This window comes from Mustelus asterias, chromosome 11 (genome assembly GCF_964213995.1).
Source record: "Mustelus asterias chromosome 11, sMusAst1.hap1.1, whole genome shotgun sequence".
Lineage (NCBI taxonomy): Eukaryota > Metazoa > Chordata > Chondrichthyes > Carcharhiniformes > Triakidae > Mustelus > Mustelus asterias.
Window position 1 is genome coordinate 12,454,237 of NC_135811.1, and position 18,503 is coordinate 12,472,739.

The window sequence follows — 18,503 nt, forward strand, 5'->3', positions numbered from 1 at the left end:
AATGATGTTTAGGCAACTCGGCAGAAATCTGTGACACTTGGCCTGTCTGCTGTTCTGGAAAGGTATAATTAACGTGAGATTGTCAGTATTTTACTGGGGTAGGTGACTAGAATAGTTATGACAAATATGATATGCAGTGATACCAGCAATGCAGTGGGGCTATTCTGCAATGCAATGCAGGAAGGTTTTTGAACACAATGTACTATCATAGAATCATCATAGAATCGCTAGTGCAAAAGAAGGCCATTCAGCCCATCGAGTCTGCGCTGACTCTCTGAAAGAGCATTCTACCTAGGCCCAATCTCCTGCCCTTTCGCTGTAACCTCACGCATTTACCATGGCTAATCCACCTAATCTACACATCTTTGGACTGTGGGAGGAAACCGGAGCACCCAGAAAACTCCACAGCAGTCACCCAAACTGGAACCAAACCCAGGTCGCTGGTGGTGTGAGGCACAGTGCTAACCAATCGCTGCCCATAAATACTAGAACACAAAATTAAGCCAGACCAACTACATACCAGGGCAAGTGATATGTCTCCATGGCCCATACATTGTTCTTGTTTTTCCTAATACTAATTATTAATAAGATTTAATAAAAATATATTGTTATGGAAAAAAACATTAACAGGGTTCATTGCTTTGAATCTCATGCAACTGTCAGACCAAAATACAAAATCACAGAAATGTAAAAATCCACTGGTCCGCCTATTTTGTCACATATATTCATTCGTAGGACATGGACATCGCTGGCTGGCCAGCATTTATTGCCCAACCCTAGTTGCCTAAGGGCAGTTGAGAGTCAACCACATTGCTTTGGTTCATGTAGGCCAGACTGGGTGAGGATGGCAGATTTCCTTCCCTAAAGGATATTCGCAAACCAGATGGGTTTTTCGGACAATCAATAATGGTTTCATGGTCATCAGTAGATTCTTAATTCCAGATTTTTTTTTATTGAATTCAAATTCCGCCATCTGATTCGAATCCGGGTCTCCAGAACATAGAATCCCTACAATGCAGAAGGAGGCCATTCGGCCCATTGAGTATGTACCGACCGCAATCCCACCTAGGCCTTATTCCCATAGCTCCACACATTTACCCTGCTAATCCCCTTGACACTAAGGTCAATTTAGCATGCTCAATCAACCTAACCCGAGCATCTTTGGAGTGTAGGAGGAAACCAGAGCACCCGGAGGAAACCCATGCCGACACGGGGAGAATGTGCAAATTCCACACAGACAGTGACCCGAGGCGGGAATTGAACCTGTGTCCTTGTGAGGCAGCAGTGCTAATCATTGTGCGACCATGCCGCCCTGCAGCTGAGTTTCTGGATTAATAGTCTAGCGATAATATCACTAGGCCATCGCCTTCCCCTGTGCAGCATGATCCACAGCTCTGTATCCGCCCAGTGCTGGACACTTTTCTGGGAAAGGCAAAAGACTGAATAAGGACACAGCCCAAATATGGGAAAACAAATCTGGAAAATACTTCTCCCATTCCCCATAAAGAGACACCTTGTATAAGTGAGAAGTGTTTTGTTGGTGTGGCATGTACATTGAGCGGAAAATTGGTGCAATCAGTCATTGGATTTGTACCTAGCACAAATTGTGCATCTTGCTTTGGCAGAGAGTCTGTTAATGAAGAACGTTAGTGGCGATTTCTGAATGAGTTGTGTTTTTCCATTGTTAAAAAAAATTAATGCCTTCCATGTTTAAAAGCAATAGCTGCAGGGCAGTAATATTAACAAATCGGTCAAGGTATGCTAAGGAAATGCTTTGTGACGTGACCTATTTTTAACAATCGCCACATTCAGTACCACCAACTTGCATTTAGATAGCACCTTTTTAAGTGTGGTAAAATGTCCCGAGGTATTTATGTAACTGGCGCTTGGTAATAAATCAGGTGTTTCCGGTTTAAATAAAAGCTGCTGAGAACTAAAAGCATGGAAAAGGTAGCTGGTCAGGAAGCGGCAGTGAGGAGAACCAGTGGCCTGGGGATTCTGGCTGGCCAATGTCAAATTTAAAATGGAGGTAAAACCTGAGGTACACATCTCATCGCAATATCCAAATGAGCAACCAGCCCGCTGGGTATGACTTGGTTCCCATTCCCCTATTATTCCCCCTGTTAAACTCAGAAGTGGAGATACCTGGTGTTTGGAGACTTCTCACTGTGCTAACCCAGAAGTGGGCAGATTTCATAGAATCATAGAAACCCTACAGTGCAGAAGGAGGCCATTCAGCCCATTGAGTCTGCACCAACTTAGCATCTTACCCAGGCCCACACCCCCACCCGATCTCCCTAATCCACCTTCGCTACACAACTTGGAAAACTAAAGGGCAATTTAGCAAGGTCAACTTGCATCTCTTTGGATTTAAAGAAGGGCTAGGTTCAGTTTTGAGGTTTCTAACATCTGAACATGCCACCCGGCCCCAAATCCATACTTTTTGAGGTTTAAAAACTCAATGAGTCAATGGAATCAATGTTCTGCTACGTTGAAGGTGCTATACGAATGCAAGTTGCTGTTGTTCAATTTGGCCATTCCTGTTTTAAACAGACTAAGTAACAGATTGATGTTCCTTCTGCATATCTTTAACTATTTGATAATACTCCAGCCCTGTGCAGCTGTTGTTTGCAAAGTGATAGCACAGGGATGGTGGGCCAAATGGCTTCCTTCTGTGTTGCAAATTTCTACAGTTTGTTTGAGGTGAGACAAAGTGTGAGTGCAGTTTCTGCTGATGCAGTTCTGAATATTTTAATCGCCCTCACTCAGTGCTTGCTGTTAAAGTTGGTTAACTTTTATTTAATAAGGTGTGATTAATTCCTTGTAAAGGCAGCAATGTTTCATGAGAGTGCTATTTGTTCCAAGTGCACCATTTTTTTCAAAGAAGAAATGGATAGGTACCTTTAAAAATCTCTGATTTTTAAAAGCATCAGTTTCCTTGTTACATAATGCCCTCAAAATAATTAATTTATATTGTATCGTTTGAATTTTTAGTGCATCCCGCAGCCAATGATGAACGTTTGAAGTACCGTCATTGTTGTGGGGAATGCAGCAGCCAATTTGCACGTAGCAGGAGGCAAAGCAATGATGGTCAGATCATCTGGGCGGGATTTTCCGAACCTTCCCTTAGGCAGGATCTTCTAGTCTCACTGAGGGTGAGTCCTCACAGCGGGATCCCCTGCAGCGGGGCAGGGAGCCATTCATAACGCTTAGACTTTGGCAGGACTGGAAAATCCTGCCGGCGACCAATGGAGAGTTGCTTCCGTCACCAGACAACATGCCGGGGGGGGGGGGGAATTCCCGCCCTCTGTGTTTCAGTGAAATTGCTGGAAGGATAAATATTGACTAGGTCGCCGGGGACAGCTCCCCAACCACTTTATACATCAACCTGAGAGGGAGGCCTGGCCCTTGGTATAACATCTTATCTGCAAGGTGGCATCTCCGGCAATGCAGCATTCCCTCGGCACTGCATCTGGAATGTCAGACTCACTCTTGTGCTCGACGTCTCCGACGTGGAACCTGGGTGGCACGACCTCTCTGACTCGGAGACAAGTGCGCTACCCACTGAGCCCACGGCTGACACCTCGAATAGCAATCATCGCCTCCCTGGCAGCCGGCACTCGCAATATCGTTTCCTGGGTCACTCTATTGCAGCTGCCCTGCTGGATGCTCCTTTCCAAGAACTGGTTCTATCCTCACCCTGTCACAGATCCTCAGCCCAGGAATTTTGATCGGTTATTTAACTTGACACTGAGACCTGTGATTGCCATTTCTTTCTGAGAACACCCACGCAGGGGATTGGGGGGGGGGGGGGGGGGGGAGTGGCCAATTATAGTTGATGCTGTCTGGGCAAGCTTACTGTTTTCTATCTTTTATTATATTATTTTATTCTCTACCTTTTATTATAACTGTTCCCTATCTTTTATTTCTTTAACGTCTTTCTTTATTTCCCCCAATTTTATCCCCCCTTTCCTTACCTTTTCTCCCCCTTTTCTTCCCTTTTCCCCCCTTTTCTCAATTTTACTCTTCTCCCCCCTCCCCCCTACATCTTCATCTGTTACAGCTTACCCTCTGAATTCACCTTCTCTACTGTTTGGCCATTCACACCTTTTATTCTCTCTATGGGCTGCCATTAGCAGCCTTTCCTCTTGTTTTTGTGACAATGACTCATTGTGCGGCGGCACGGTAGCACAATGGTTAGCACTGCTGCTTCACAGCTCCAGGGTCCCGGGTTCGATTCCCGGCTCGGGTCACTGTCTGTGTGGAGTTTGCACATTCTCCTCGTGTCTGCGTGGGTTTCCTCCGGGTGCTCCGGTTTCCTCCCACAGTCCAAAGATGTGTGGGTTAGGTTGATTGGCCAGGTTAAAAATTGCCCCTTAGAGTCCTGGGATGCGTAGGTTAGAGGGATTAGCGGGTAAATATGTGGGGTGGGATTGTGGTCGGTGCAGACTCGATGGGCCGAATGGCCTCCTTCTGCACTGTAGGGTTTCTATGATTTCTATCATTCCCTTGCCCTGCAGTATAAATATCTCCCACTTTCAAAGCCTTTAGCTTTGACAAAGGGTCATCTGGACTCAAAATATGACCAACAACCTGTCCTGGTCCGCCCATGCCGACACTATAGTTAAGAAAGCCCACCAATGCCTCTACTTTCTCAGAAGGCGAAGGAAATATGGCATGTCAGCTAGGACTCTCACCAACTTTTACAGATGCACCATAGAAAGCATTGTTTCTGGTTGCATCACAGCTTGGTATGACTCCTGCTCTGCCCAAGACCGCAAGAAACTACAAAAGATCGTGAATGTAGCAAACCAGCCTTCCATCCATTGACTCTGTCTACACTTCCCGCTGCCTCGGCAAAGCAGCCAGCATAATTAAGGACCCCACGCACCCCAAACATTCTCCCTTCCACCTTCATCCTTCGGGAAAAAGATACAAATCTCTGAGGTCACGTACCAACCGAGTCAAGAACAGCTTCCCTGCTGCTGTCAGACTTTCGAATGGACTTACCTTGCATTAAGTTGATCTTTCTCTACACCCTAGCTATGACTGTAACACAACTTTCTGCAATCTCTCCTTTCCTTCTCGATGAAAGGTATGCTTTGTCTGTATAGCGCGCAAGGAACAATACTTTTCACTGTATGTTAATACATGTGACAATAAATCAAGTCAAAACGTCAGCTCTTTTCTCTCCTCACAGATGCTGCCAGACCTGCTGAGATTTTCCAGCATTTTCTCTTTTGGTTTCAGATTCCAGCATCTGCAGTAATTTGTTTTTACCAGGGAGTAAGGCTCTGCTTTAGAATCCACAGGCTTTCCCAAAAGAGGCAGTCTTTTAAGGAGACAAGAAACCATAGAAACCCTACAGTGCAGAAGGAGGCCATTCGGCCCATCGAGTCTGCACCGACAACAATCCCACCCAGGCCCTACCCCCACATATTTACCTGCTAATCCCTCTAACCTACGCAATTTAGGATTCTAAGGGGCAATTTTTAACCTGGCCAATCAACCTAACCCGCACATCTTTGGACTGTGGGAGGAAACCAGAGCACCCGGAGGAAACCCACGCAGACACGAGGAGAATGTGCAAACTCCACACAGACAGTGACCCGAGCCGGGAATCGAACCCGGGACCCTGGAGCTGTGAGGCAGCAGTGCTAACCACTGCGAAAGCCAATGCTAACTCAGGATCAGCCGTGATCATACTGAATGATGAAGCAGCTATGACAGGCTGCTTCACTCCTGTTCCTATCTCTTGTGTTCTTCTTTAAACTTCGCTTCCTGATTTCCCGCAGCTCTGAAATGAAGCGCTTGGATATCGATGTGCCAACTTTTAACAACTTCCCGAAGCTCTATATAATCATAGAGGAAAACATAAGCATGTTTTAAATGTTTATTTACCAATTCTCATGTTTAATAATTCTGAACACATACACAATCAAATCTCAAAATCTTTGCAGAATTATATTTGGGATGCCCGGCGACACAGTGGTTAGCACTGCTGCCTTCCAGTGCTGGGGACCCAGGTTCGATTCCTGCTTGGGTCACTGTCTGTGTGGAGTCTGCACATTCTCCCCGTGTCTGCGTGGGTTTCCTCCGGGTGCTCCAGTTTCCTCCCACAGTCCAAAGACTCACTGGTTAGGTGAATTGGCCATGCTAAATTCTCCCTCAGTGTACCCGAACAGGCGCCGGAGTGTGGCGATTGGGGGATTTTCACAGTAACTTCATTGCAGTGTTAATGTAAGCCTACTTGTGACACTAATAAATAAACTTTTTAACTTTTTCTGAATTTTTTTGGGCTTCGGTTGACTTTTACGCAAGACGGGGTCTATGCAAATAATTATATCTTTTAGGTCCAAATCATGGGGTCGACATTTACATGAGAATGACTTTTACACAACCATATACAGTAAATGTAAATCTTTCTCTCAGCATGTTGTAGCCTTATCTTTGAGCCTTTGATCGTGAGTGGCACAGTGGCACAATGGTTCGTGCTGCTGCCTCTCAGACACGGGGAGAACGTGCAAACTCTACACAAACAGTGACCCAAGCCGGGAATCGAACCCGGGTCCCTGTTGCTGTGAGGCAGCAGTGCTAACCACTGTGCCACCGCAAGGAGTCCAACATGTGATATGTTGGAAATATGAGAGTGGGGATCCTCTCCTTGGAAGCAGAATAGGTTTCTAAATGGTGAGGCACCTTGTAATGTTAGTTTTCAGAGCCATTTGGGTATTGTGTGTGAAACACAGGAAGGTAGCGTGCAAGCGCATTAAGCAATGAGGAGGCAAATGGTATGTTGAATTTGAAGAGTGACCATTGTGGAATGTGCTCCCCCGCCTGTCATAGGAGGTGTCAATCCAGTTTCAAGTGGTTGATTTTAATGGGTTTGCCTTAAGGCAGAGGGAGTGAATGGAAGCAGCAGCAATCTGAAGTGTCAAGCAGCAGTTTTGGCAACCTTTGTAACATTAAAGACATTGATTGTGGAAGTCTTTTAAACCTCAAAAGCCACAAGTGACTGCAAAGCAGAAATGCGTACCAAAGCTCGTATGCTCCTTCCGAGGATGGCACGGTGACATAGTGATTAGCATTGCTGCCCCACAGTGCCAGAGACCCGGGCTCGATTCCTGGGTTGGATCACTGTCTGTGCGGAGTCTGCACATTTTCCCCATGTCTGCGTGGGTTTCCTCTGGGTGCTCCAGTTTCCTCCCAGTCCAAAGATGTGCGAGTAGGTTGATTGGCCTTGATGAATTGCCCTTTAGTGTTAGGGGGTTTAGCAGAGTCAGTGCATGATGGGGTTATGGGGATAGGCCCTGGGTGGGATTGTGGTCGGTGCATGCTCGATGGGCTGAATGGCCGCCTTCTACTGATTCTATGATGATAACTGCTGCCAAGGATTCTGTTGTTGTTTGCTCAAAATGGCTGCTTCCCATCTTGTGTTGTGCTTATTTTTTGAGCAGAAATAGGGACTTTTTTCTATTCATTTGTGGGACATGGGTATCGCTGGCTGGCCAGCATTTATTGTTCATCCCTAGTTGCCCGAGGGCAGTTGAGAGTCAACCACATTGCTGTGGTTCTGGAGTCACATGTAGACCAGGCCAGGCAGATTTCCTTCCCTAAAGGACATTAGTGAACCAGATGGGTTTTTCCAACAATGGTTTCATGGCCATCAGTAGATTATGAACTCCAGATTTTTTTTATTGAATTCAAATTCCACCATCTGCTGAGGCGGGATCCGAACCTGGGTCCTCCAGAACATTAGTGGCGTTTCTGGCTTAAATAGACTAGTGATAATACCACTAGGCCATTGCCTCCCTTGATGGTAATGAAGCAGGGATGAGAATGGAATTTGGGCTTTTAATAACTGTTTCCGGTCAGACACAGGATCACGGATTGCTGGAAAATCGGAGCCGGTGGAATAACTGTTTTGCCTCCTATTTCAGACCCACTACCACCACCATGTCGAGCCACAAGCATGGTGGCGGTGATATTATAAGCTGCCCCTCCCCTGAATTTGCCTCAGACTGATTTGAATCAAATAGGAAAATTGTCTCCTTCTCAAATTTTTTTTTTGACAAACAAATGTTTTGGTCGAAGCGAAAATACTGCGGATTCTGGAATCTGAAATAAAAACGGAAAATGCTGGAAAACCTCAGCAGGTCGGACAGCATCCTGACTCAAAATGTTGGCTCTATTCTCTCTCCACAGACGCTTGTCAAATGTTTTGGTCATTTTAGTTGAATATTTACAAGTTGAGTTTTGGCCATCAGTCTGTTTAAATGCGGGAATGTGGAAACAATTCAATTCACCATCTGCCATTATTGTAGTGCTGGAGTTGTTGAGTCATAGCCACCAGTCTCTCTCTCAATTCATCTCCGGCAGATCCAGGCACGAGTTGAGGAAACCCTCAGGGGGTGGAGAGTTTTTGGGAACCATAGACCCAAGGTCACATGTTTCTCTCTGGCATTGCCACACTTGACACGTCAGACTCTTTCATAGTTATCCTTAGGCAATATGCAAAATCATTGGTTACAACTACAAACAATAAACTGGGAGCAGTTCTGCACTCCTTACCATTTCTCTTGGCTTCCTGCCATTGTTCTGGGAGCAGATTGGGAAATCCCAAGAGTGCCAGGGTGAGCAGTGACCACCCACATGGAATTTCAGAATTAATGTTCTCCAAAAAATTTTTCAGCACCCCAGGACATCCCAAAGCATCTGACACCCAATGAGAGTACTTTTTGAAGTGTAGTAATTCAGGGATTTAACAGTTTGCTCGCAGCAAGACCCCACAAAATGATCCATGAGATCATCTGTTTTCGGTGCTTCCTTCTGAGGGATGAATGTTGGCCAGGACTCTGGGAGAATTCATCCCTGTTTCTCTCGCAATCATGCCCGAGGATCATTTACAGCTACCTGAGTGGGCCTTGGTTAAATTTCTCTTCTGAAAGATGGCATCTCCAACTGGGCAGAATCTCAGTGGCACACTGGCAATAGACCTTGTCCTCAAATGGTGGAGCCTGAACCCGAAACCTTCTAACCAAAAGCTGAGAGTGCGAGCCCCAAGCCAAGGCTGAAGTCTGGGGCTTCTGTAGTCTATAGAACACTCTATAGCACATTTCCACTCCATCTGATGAAGGAGCAGCGCTCCGAAAGCTAATGGTATTTGCTACCAAATAAACCTGTTGGATTTTAACCTGGTGTTGTGAAAACTCTTACTGTGTTCACCCCAGTCCAACGCCGGCATCTCCACATCATGACTTCTATAGTCTTGCAGGCCAACAGCTATTGTATACCTCACCAAGCTGGTGTGGCGATACTGTGCCTTTAAAAAATGTATTTGCCATGTTTTTCTGTGCAAGGCCTGTTGTAGCAGTTTGTTTTTATTATCAGAGCCATTCTGTCTGTCAATATTGTTACTGCAGCAGCATAATTGATCTAAATTGCTACAATGTTTGTTTTAATCTAAACTAATGCAGGGTTCTGTCATTATTCCTTTGGGATATTGCAGAGTAGGGCTTGATTAGGTTGATTGACAGATAAGGTCATTTGACCGGGTGGAGCTAGGCTTACACAGAGAACTTAAGGTTGCTTTTTTGGGATGTTTAGAGAGAGGTTGCTTTCTCTGTATCTCTTGCTCTGCTTGGAGTGGAAATTGGAATCTGCCAATAAATAAATCTCTTTCTCAGATTCGACTGGGGGTAGAGCTTTCTCTGAAAGCTGCTGCATGAGAATTAGAAGACCAGTGTCTGTCTGGATCACTCTCCAGAGGTGTTAAAAGGTCAGAAATCTAGTTCCCATGTAAGCATATTTGGCTTTCTGTGTGAACTGGTTCGAAAGAAGAGATTCATGTTTATGGGGGAACAACTAATTTGGAACAATAGAGATAGCTCGCTGTTAAGAATTATACTTTGTCATGTTTAAATATTTTAATTGGTAAAAGCTATGATAATTCATTTTGTTATATTCTGTGTTCTTAAATAAAGTTTGATTTGCTAAAAGCTTTCTAGTGGGTCACTTGAATCATACCTGGAGTGAAACATCTCCTGCTCATCCTAATGCAAAATCAAATGTAAAAGTTTGGCTAACTAGGCTAACTTCATAAAATACCTTGGAGTTTCTGATCTGGCCCTTAATACTGGCCATTCCTATTGCCCTAGCCTGGACAGTGACTGTAAGCTAATTGACTGTGAAACACATCATTGCGAAGCTTGGTCCTGTCTTCATCTGATGCAAACACAGGCACATGTGTACATGTTCCTAGCACATACAAATTAGGAGCAGTAGAAGGCCTTTTGGCCCCCCGAGCTTGCTCTGCTATTTCATAAGATCATGGTTGATCTAATTGTGGCCTCAACTCTCCTTTTCTGTCTACTCCCCCTATAACCTTTGGCTCCCTTGTCAATCAAAAATCTATCTAACATGGTCTTAAAAGCATTCAATTTCCCAGCCTCCATTGTTCTCTTGGTGAAAAGAATTCCACAAACTAACAATCTCTGAGGGAAAGAATTTCTCCTCACCTCTGTCTTAATTGGGAGACCCCCTTATTTTTAAATCATGTCCCCTAGTTCTGGTCTCTCACAACCTTTCAGCATCCACCCTGCAAGTCCCCTCGAGGTCTTTTATGTTTCAATAAGATGGCCTCTCATTGTCTTAAACCCCAGTGGATCCAGGCCCAGACTGTCCAATCTTTCCTCATGACCTTCATTCCCAAAGATCTGGTGAACGAACCTTCTCTGAACTGCTTCTGTGGGGGTAGAGGGACACTGGGGCAAGCAGAAATAGTAGTCGAGGCTTCATTGTTTCGCATCCCTATTAAGGTGGACATATTTAAACATTTAGGAAGGGGTGGAGTAAGCTGATTGGTGGAAACCCTCTCCCTCCCCCACCACACTCAGTTATTTCATCACCAAGTTGATGGGCGCAAATTAAACCTTGTGCAACCCAGAGAGACGGAGGAAGTTATTAATGACAGAATGTCTCTGAAATCAGCCTCACAAATGGCATGATTATGAGGCAGTCCAGAGCTAAGCACCTGTCCTGACAGGTCCGAGCAAAAAACCAAAAGCTGGGAAAGGATGAGGAAAGGCACCAAGAATTAGATTTCAAAAATATTATACAGTTTCTGGTAGGGTAAATTTCCTGGTACTTTTCTGCAGTTTTGCACGGATGCACGCGTGGCACTGACATCTTGGAGGGAGTGCCTCGGGATATAATTTCAGGTTCCATTGCCTCTGCTTCCTTGAACTGGTGTGAATACCAGGAAACTCTGCGGTTCCATCATTTGCATGGGCAGATCGCACACCATTAGCTCAAAAAATATCCTGTGACTGCCAACAGCGTAACATTTTCCCCTGGAGGTGCCAATTTTTGTTGCGCATCACCACCCTCCCTACCATATCCCCCCCCCCCCCCCCCCCCCCAAACACACACCCATTTGCGATGTACGGCAAGAGTCAGCAGTGGAGCCTGTTGTTTTATACTCATTCTTTGGTATGAGCACTGCTAGCCAGGCCAATATTTATTGCCCGCCTTCCTTTGCCCCTTGTGGAGGTGGATGTGCCACATACTTGAAGCACTGTGATGATGGTATTCCCACAACCTATATCCACGCCCCCCGTGCTTTGGCTATCTACCAATTTGTTGCTCTTTGAATCATAAGAACATAAGAACATAAGAAATAGGAGCAGGAGTAGGCCATCTAGCCCCTCGAGCCTGCCCCGCCATTCAATAAGATCATGGCTGATCTGACGTGGATCAGTACCACTTACCCGCCTGATCCCCATAACCCTTAATTCCCTTACCGATCAGGAATCCATCCATCCGCGCTTTAAACATATTCAGCGAGGTAGCCTCCACCACTATCAGGAGTTATTCTTTACCGCAAAAACTTGGTAAATAGAGCCTTTGGAAGTCAGGCAGTAGATAAATACCGTCAGTTCGATGCCACCCTAATCTAGGTCAGCACGGTGGCACAGTGGTTAGCACTACTGCCTCACCGCGCCAGTGACCCGGGTTCAATTCCAGCCTCGGGTCACCTGGCTGTGTGGAGTTTGCACGTTCCCCCCGACTCTGTGTGGGTTTCCTCCGGGTGCTCCGGTTTCCTCCCACACTCCAAAGATGTGCAGGTTAGGTGGATTGGCCATGCTAAATTGCCCCTTAGTGTCAGGGGGATTAGCAGGATAAATATATGTGTTTACGGAGATAGGGCTTGGGTGAGCTTGTTGTTGGTGCAGACTCAATGGGGCCGAATGAATATAGAATCATTGGCCTCCTTCTGCACTATGTGCAGGAGGGTTGGCCATGCTAAATTGCCCCTTAGTGTCCAAAGATGTCTGGGTTAGGGGGATTAGCGGGGTAGGAATTCTATGATGGGTCACTTCCAGATTATCTCTGAGGTTGAACTCCCATGAGAGTTCGTGCTCATTAGCTAAGTTGGCATTCCAGTGTTGTTCTGAGTTTGGCTTGCACCGTTGGAGCTGTCCAACTTTAGATGAGATATGAAAACCAAGCTCTTTCACCACAGCCTGTTCAGATGAATGTTGTAGATTCCGTGTTGTGGACCCAGTGCTCTGGCTAAAGTGCTTCGTCCCTCAGGCTGGGAAAATGAGATATTTTCTCATTTCGTAGTTCAAATTGTGGAATTCGCCAGCCAGCACAAGATGGATGTTGCATCTGTCTACAGGCAGCCATTGCAGTCAGGATGTGATTCATGGTGCGGATTTGAGATGTTTTGGATTGATGCAGCACTGTGTGAAATACAAATATTGTCACATCAACAATGCTCCTGCCCCATCTCTATTTCTGTTTTCTAAATATTGTATCGGAGAAATGCAACCTTTATTTCACATGTTACAGAGCTGAAGTTACTTGAGTGGTTTGAAAGTTGCAAAGATAATTTCATCATTGAAAAGATAATGTATGGTTATACACAACCTGAGGCTGTTCATCTTATCATTCCAGTAGCACAGATGGAATCTGATTACTAGCATACAGAGTATCAGGTAACCCAGAGTTACATGAATTATACAAGGAGTTTATGATAAATCTGGACTAAACAGGAGGCTGATAATTGCTGATAATTTCTGCTAGGTTGTCGTTATGGTTAAAAAGATCTGCTGTTACCTTGGCAACTAAATTTGTGGCTATATGGAATGGTGCATTTATACTAATTGAGGTTTTAGCAAGGTGGTTAACACTGCTGCCTCATCAGCACCAGGGACCCAGGTTCGATTCCGGGCTCACTGTTTGTGTGGAGTTTGCACGTTCTCCCCATGTCTGCATGGGTTTCCTCCGGGTGCTCCGGTTTCCTCCCACAGTCCGAAAGACGTGCTGGTTAGGTGCATCGGCCATGCCGAATTCACCCTCAGTGTACCCGTACAGGTGCCGGAGTGTGGCGACCAGGGGATTTTCACAGTAACTTCATTGCAGTGTTAATGTAAGCCTACTTGTGAATAATAAATAAACTTTACTTTTACTTTGCTGTTGTGTGGCCATCAGGGAATGCGGTTCCATCCACTCTCGAGCGCTGTCTCTTTGGGTGTTGTATATTTTCCAACTAAGGGCGCTATGTTTAATGGCTTTCTTTCTGTTGCCGTATGTAAATGAGGGAAAAAATTTGCAAGTGATAGCATGAAAATAGGCAATTTTCCAACTTCCTGTTGGGAACCTCGAGCTATAACCATGGGAGGGAGGATCAGAAAATCAATAATACAAAAGCAAAATACTGTGGGTGCCTGAAATCTGAAATTAAAACTGAAAGTGTGGGAGTTGCTCAGCAGGCGAGATTGAAACTGTTCAGCAGTCCTGATCAAAGGTCATGGAACTCAAACATTAACTCTGTTTTCTTCTCCTCACAGCTGCTGAGAATTTCCAGTATTTGCTGTATTTTTTAAATTTTGCAGCACATTCAGTGTCAGCTGCGGCTCAGTTGGTAGCACTCGCGCCTCTGAGTCACAAGGTTGTAGGTTCAAGTCCCACTCTGTGGCTCGAGCATGTTAAAACACAAGACTGATGGCTCCAGTGCAGTACTGAGGGGGCACTGCACTGTTGGAGATGCCGGTTGGAATTCTCTGGCCGTTCATGCCGGCGGGATTCACTGGTCCTGCCGGCAGTGCACCCCCACCCATGGGTTTCCCGCCAGCGTGGGATGACGTCAGTGGGAATTCCTATTGACCGCAGCAGGACCAGAGAATTCCACTAGTAGCCACCTCCTGCCGGCGGGAAACACCCGGCTGGGAGGCCGGAGGATCTCGCCCGTTGTCCTTCAGATGAGACGGTTAAACTGTGGCCCCATCTGCCTGCTCGTGTGGATGTGGGCGGCGCAATGGTTAGCACTGCTACCTCACAGCGCCAGGGACCCAGGTTTGATTCCCGGCTTGGATCACTGTGTGGAGTCTGCATGTTCTCCCCGTGTCTGCGTGGGTTTCCTCCCACAGTCTGAAAGACGTGCTGGTTAGGTGCATTTACCCGAACAGGCGCTGGAATGTGGCGACTAGGGGAATTTCACAGTAACTTCATTGCAGTGTTAATGTAACCTTACTTGTGACTAATAAATAAACTTTACTTTATGTAAAAGATCCCATGGCACAATTTAGAAGAAGAGCAAGGAAGTTATCCCTGACCTCCTGGCCAACATTTATCCCTCAATCAGCATCTCAAAATCAGATTACTGGGTCATTATCACATTGTTAATAAATGTCGGCAGAATATGGATTTGTTTGCGGTGGAAACACGACCAAAGCCAAAAATCAGACTTGTGCTACCCGTGATCCCTCTGACCATTTCAATGAATCAGGAGCTTGGATATTCAGTGCAGGTTCCCAGAGTTTATTCTCCCGTTAGGTGCTCAAAGTCAGACTACTGACTGCTTCCATTCCAAAATCTTCCATTTGATGCTTTGCACTATCTTTCAAAGGAGAGGCTATCGTCTTCTGGGAGTTTATTACTGTTTTCATGTGGTTCCTGAGAAATGTCTGTACTTGTCTGGGGTCTCCACGACTGCATTGCTCAATGCTTATCACAGCTAACAAGGGGTCCCCAGGAGTGGGCCAGTATTTCCATGGGGAAGGGCTTCAGGGAGTGTGCCACTATTTCTGTGGGGGTCTCGGGGAGTGTGCCACTATTTCTGTGGGGGCCTCGGGGAGTGTGCCACTATTTCTGTGGGGGCCTCAGGGAGTGTGCCACTATTTCTGTGGGGGCCTCGGGGAGTGTGCCACTATTTCTGTGGGGGCCTCGGGGAGTGTGCCACTATTTCTGTGGGGGCCTCGGGGAGTGTGCCACTATTTCTGTGGGGGCCTCAGGGAGTGTGCCACTATTTCTGTGGGGGCCTCGGGGAGTGTGCCACTATTTCTGTGGGGGCCTTGGGGAGTGTGCCAATATTTCTGTGGGGGCCTTGGGGAATGTGCCAATATTTTTGTGGGGGCCTCGGGGAGTGTGCCAATATTTCCATGGGGGCCTTGGGGAGTGTGCCAATATTTCTGTGGGGGCCTCAGGAAGTGTGCCAATATTTCCATGGGGGGCATGGACTGTGCCAATATTCCCAAGGGAGCCTCCTGGGGGGTATGCCAATATTTCCACAGAGGCCTCCGGGAGTGTGCCAATATTTCATGGGGGTCTCCTATTGGCCCTTCAGCTTTGAGAGTCCTCCCACTGTCCTTATTTGGTTAGCACTGCTGCTTCACAGCTCCAGGGACCTGGGATCGATTCCCGGCTTGGGTCACTGTCTGTGTGGAGTTTGCACATTCTCCTCGTGTCTGCGTGGGTTTCCTCCGGGTGCTCCGGTTTCCTCCCACAGTCCAAAGATGTGCGGGTTAGGTTGATTGGCCGTGCTAAAATTGTCCCTTAGTGTCCTGGGATGAGTAGATTAGAGGGATTAGCGGGTAAAATATGTAGGGATATGGGGGTAGGGCCTGGGTGGGATTGTGGTCGGTGCAGACTCGATGGGCCGAATGGCCTTTTTCTGTACTGTAGGGTTTCTATAGTGATGCACCTTCTGGAATACTAACTGGTCAATTCAGCACAAATCATTATTGGGTGCCTGCTCCCGGCACAGTGCAGGGTCTTTTGACCCTGCCACCCGCATCCTGACCCGTACCCAACATCCTGCCCCAGGAGGCTGGTGACTGGCTGTTTCTCCTTTTTCTACTGACCAGAGAGTCTGCTACAGTCAAGGTGGCCAAATCTGGGTGAGCATATTCCTGGAGATTTCATCCCAGGATGTCCTGGATTGTCAATCAAACCACCTTTCCCTCCCACTCTACCCACATCGTCAATGTCTTTATAAGTAATATGCAAAAGTGTCCATGCAAAATGAGAACAAAAACATTTTAAAACAGAAATGACCCATGATTTTTGTCCTGGGTCACCCGCTGTGCTTTTCCTGAGATTAACCTTCAATCCTTGGAGACTCCAGGGCAAACATGGACGGTTGGCAACCCTAATTGCCGTGTCCCCCACTTCCCCACTACTGGCTGAGATTGACTAACACAATAGTTGTCTTCAGTGTGGTGAATGAATGCTTCACTCTGTGCTCACTGAATGAAAGATGAGTTAGGAAGAAGCTGGGAGAAGGAATGGCAGTTTTAGTCAGTCCGTCACCATTAGGTGGGTAGGGGGGGCGGAGGGGCGGAGGGGGGGCGGAGGGGCGGGGGGGGGGGGGGGGGGAGGGGGTGAATCACACTGGCCCAGATTTAGAAATTGCTTCTTGTGCAATGTCAAATACAACTTCTGCATTATTCAGCATCTCAGAAGAGGAAGGGAATTAAGTAAGCTGGGAAATAGCACATGAGGAACTGGCTGCGCAGCTGCTCAAAGCTTTCTTCTTCTTCTTCTTCAAAAAAAGGAGCATATTTTGGATAAAGTCTGTCCATAGATTGGACAAAGGTCCACGTCAGTAATTGCTAATGACCCAAATTCACATCCACATATTCAGTAGCAGAGTCCATCGGTAATATTTTACCGCAAACAATCGTTAGTGCTCAAATCATAGTGCAGAAGGAGGCCATTCGGCCCATCGAGCCTGCACCGACCACAATCCCACCCAGGCCCCATCCCCGTAACCCCAAATATTTACCCTCCTAATCCCCCTGATACTAAGGGACAATTTAGCATAGCCAATCAACCTAACCCGCATGTCTTTGGACTGTGTGTGGGAGGGGGGGGGGTGGTGGGGAGGAGAAACCGGAGCACCCGGAGGAAACCCACGCAGACATGGGGAGAATGTGAAAACTCCACACAGACAGTGACCCGAGGCCGGAATTGAATCCAGATCCCTGGCGCTGTGAGGCAGCAGTGCTAACCACTGTGCCGCCCTAAATCTCTGCAAAGATTTCAACAACTTTCAATAGTATATGAGGATGAACTTCAAATGGAGACACATTCTGCTGTGCGGAGGCTGAAGAGACAGTAGAACAAGGTGCCTCACTGCAGCCTGCTTTCTGAAGCTGCCTGTTAATAATCAAGACATTTTCTGCCTCCTCCATTTTTCTTCGGCGTATTGTGCCGAAAAAAATCTATTTCCCCTACAAATGTGCATTGAAAGTGTGAAATCAAGCGCAATATTTTCTCCGGGTCACCGTATTTATAGCTAATGTTTAAGATGTTAGGTTCCTCTTATGCTGAGATATTCTTTGCTGCAGAATTTTCCAGGGGTAATGTCAGCAAGTGCTGTTTTGTGATCTGTGATCAAGCATCAAGAGATTGATTCTATCAAGTCTGTCTCCCTCTGCGTTCATCTGTGTGATTTCTCTCTCTCTCTCCCTTGGTCTGTCAGAGACGCTCAGCAGGTCAGTGAGAACCTGAAAGGAAAGGTTAGCCTGTCTCTAAATGGCCTTCATCAGAATTGGAGTCGCATCAGATTTTGTTTCATTTAAGCTGCCAACTAACCATGCATTTTCTGTTTTTATTGTGGATTTTAAGTTTTCTCTTTCTCTCTCTGTCTGTCACAGTCTGTCTTTCTCTTTATTAATCCCTCTGTCGCACAGTGGTTAGCACTGCTGCCTCACAGCATCCGGGACTAGGGTCCAATTCCAGTCACTGTCTGTGCGGAGTTTGCACGTCCTCCCTGTGTCTGCGTGGGTTTCCTCCGGGTGCTCCGGTTTCCTCCCACAGTCCGAAGATGTCCGGGTTAGGTTGATTGGCCATTATAATTGCCCCTTAGTTTCAAGGGGATTAGCAGGGTAAAAACGTGGGGTTATGGAGATAGGGCTTGAGTGGGATTGTTGTCGGTGCAGGCTTGATGGGGTGAATGGTCTCCTTCTGCACTGTAGGGATTCTATGATTTGACAAAGGCTCATCTGGACTCGAAACGTCAGCGCTTTTCTCTCCTTACAGATGCCTGTTTAGATTTTCCAGCATTTTCTCTTTTGGTTTCAGATTCCAGCATCCTCAGTAATTTGCTTTTTATTCTATGTCTGTCTGTTATGTCGCCGTCTTTCCCTCGATCTGTCCTTTTGTCTTTCTCGCTCACTTTCTCTAACTCTAGTTTGCCTCTCTTGCTGTCATAG

At 46.5% G+C, this 18,503-nt stretch overlaps 1 protein-coding gene across 2 annotated transcripts in view; it reads left to right on the forward strand.

Annotated features, from left to right (window-relative positions):
• sema4gb (sema domain, immunoglobulin domain (Ig), transmembrane domain (TM) and short cytoplasmic domain, (semaphorin) 4Gb) overlaps positions 1-18,503 on the forward strand; it is a 166,020-nt gene that overhangs the window by 2,154 nt on the left and 145,363 nt on the right. The window contains exon 1 of one of the 2 annotated variants that reach the window (XM_078223140.1): positions 12,957-13,001. The exons of the other annotated variant lie outside the window; for it this stretch is intronic. The gene's annotated coding sequence lies outside the window, so the exon portion shown is untranslated. Of the gene's footprint in view, positions 1-12,956; positions 13,002-18,503 lie in introns of those variants that run through there. 2 annotated transcript variants of the gene reach the window in all.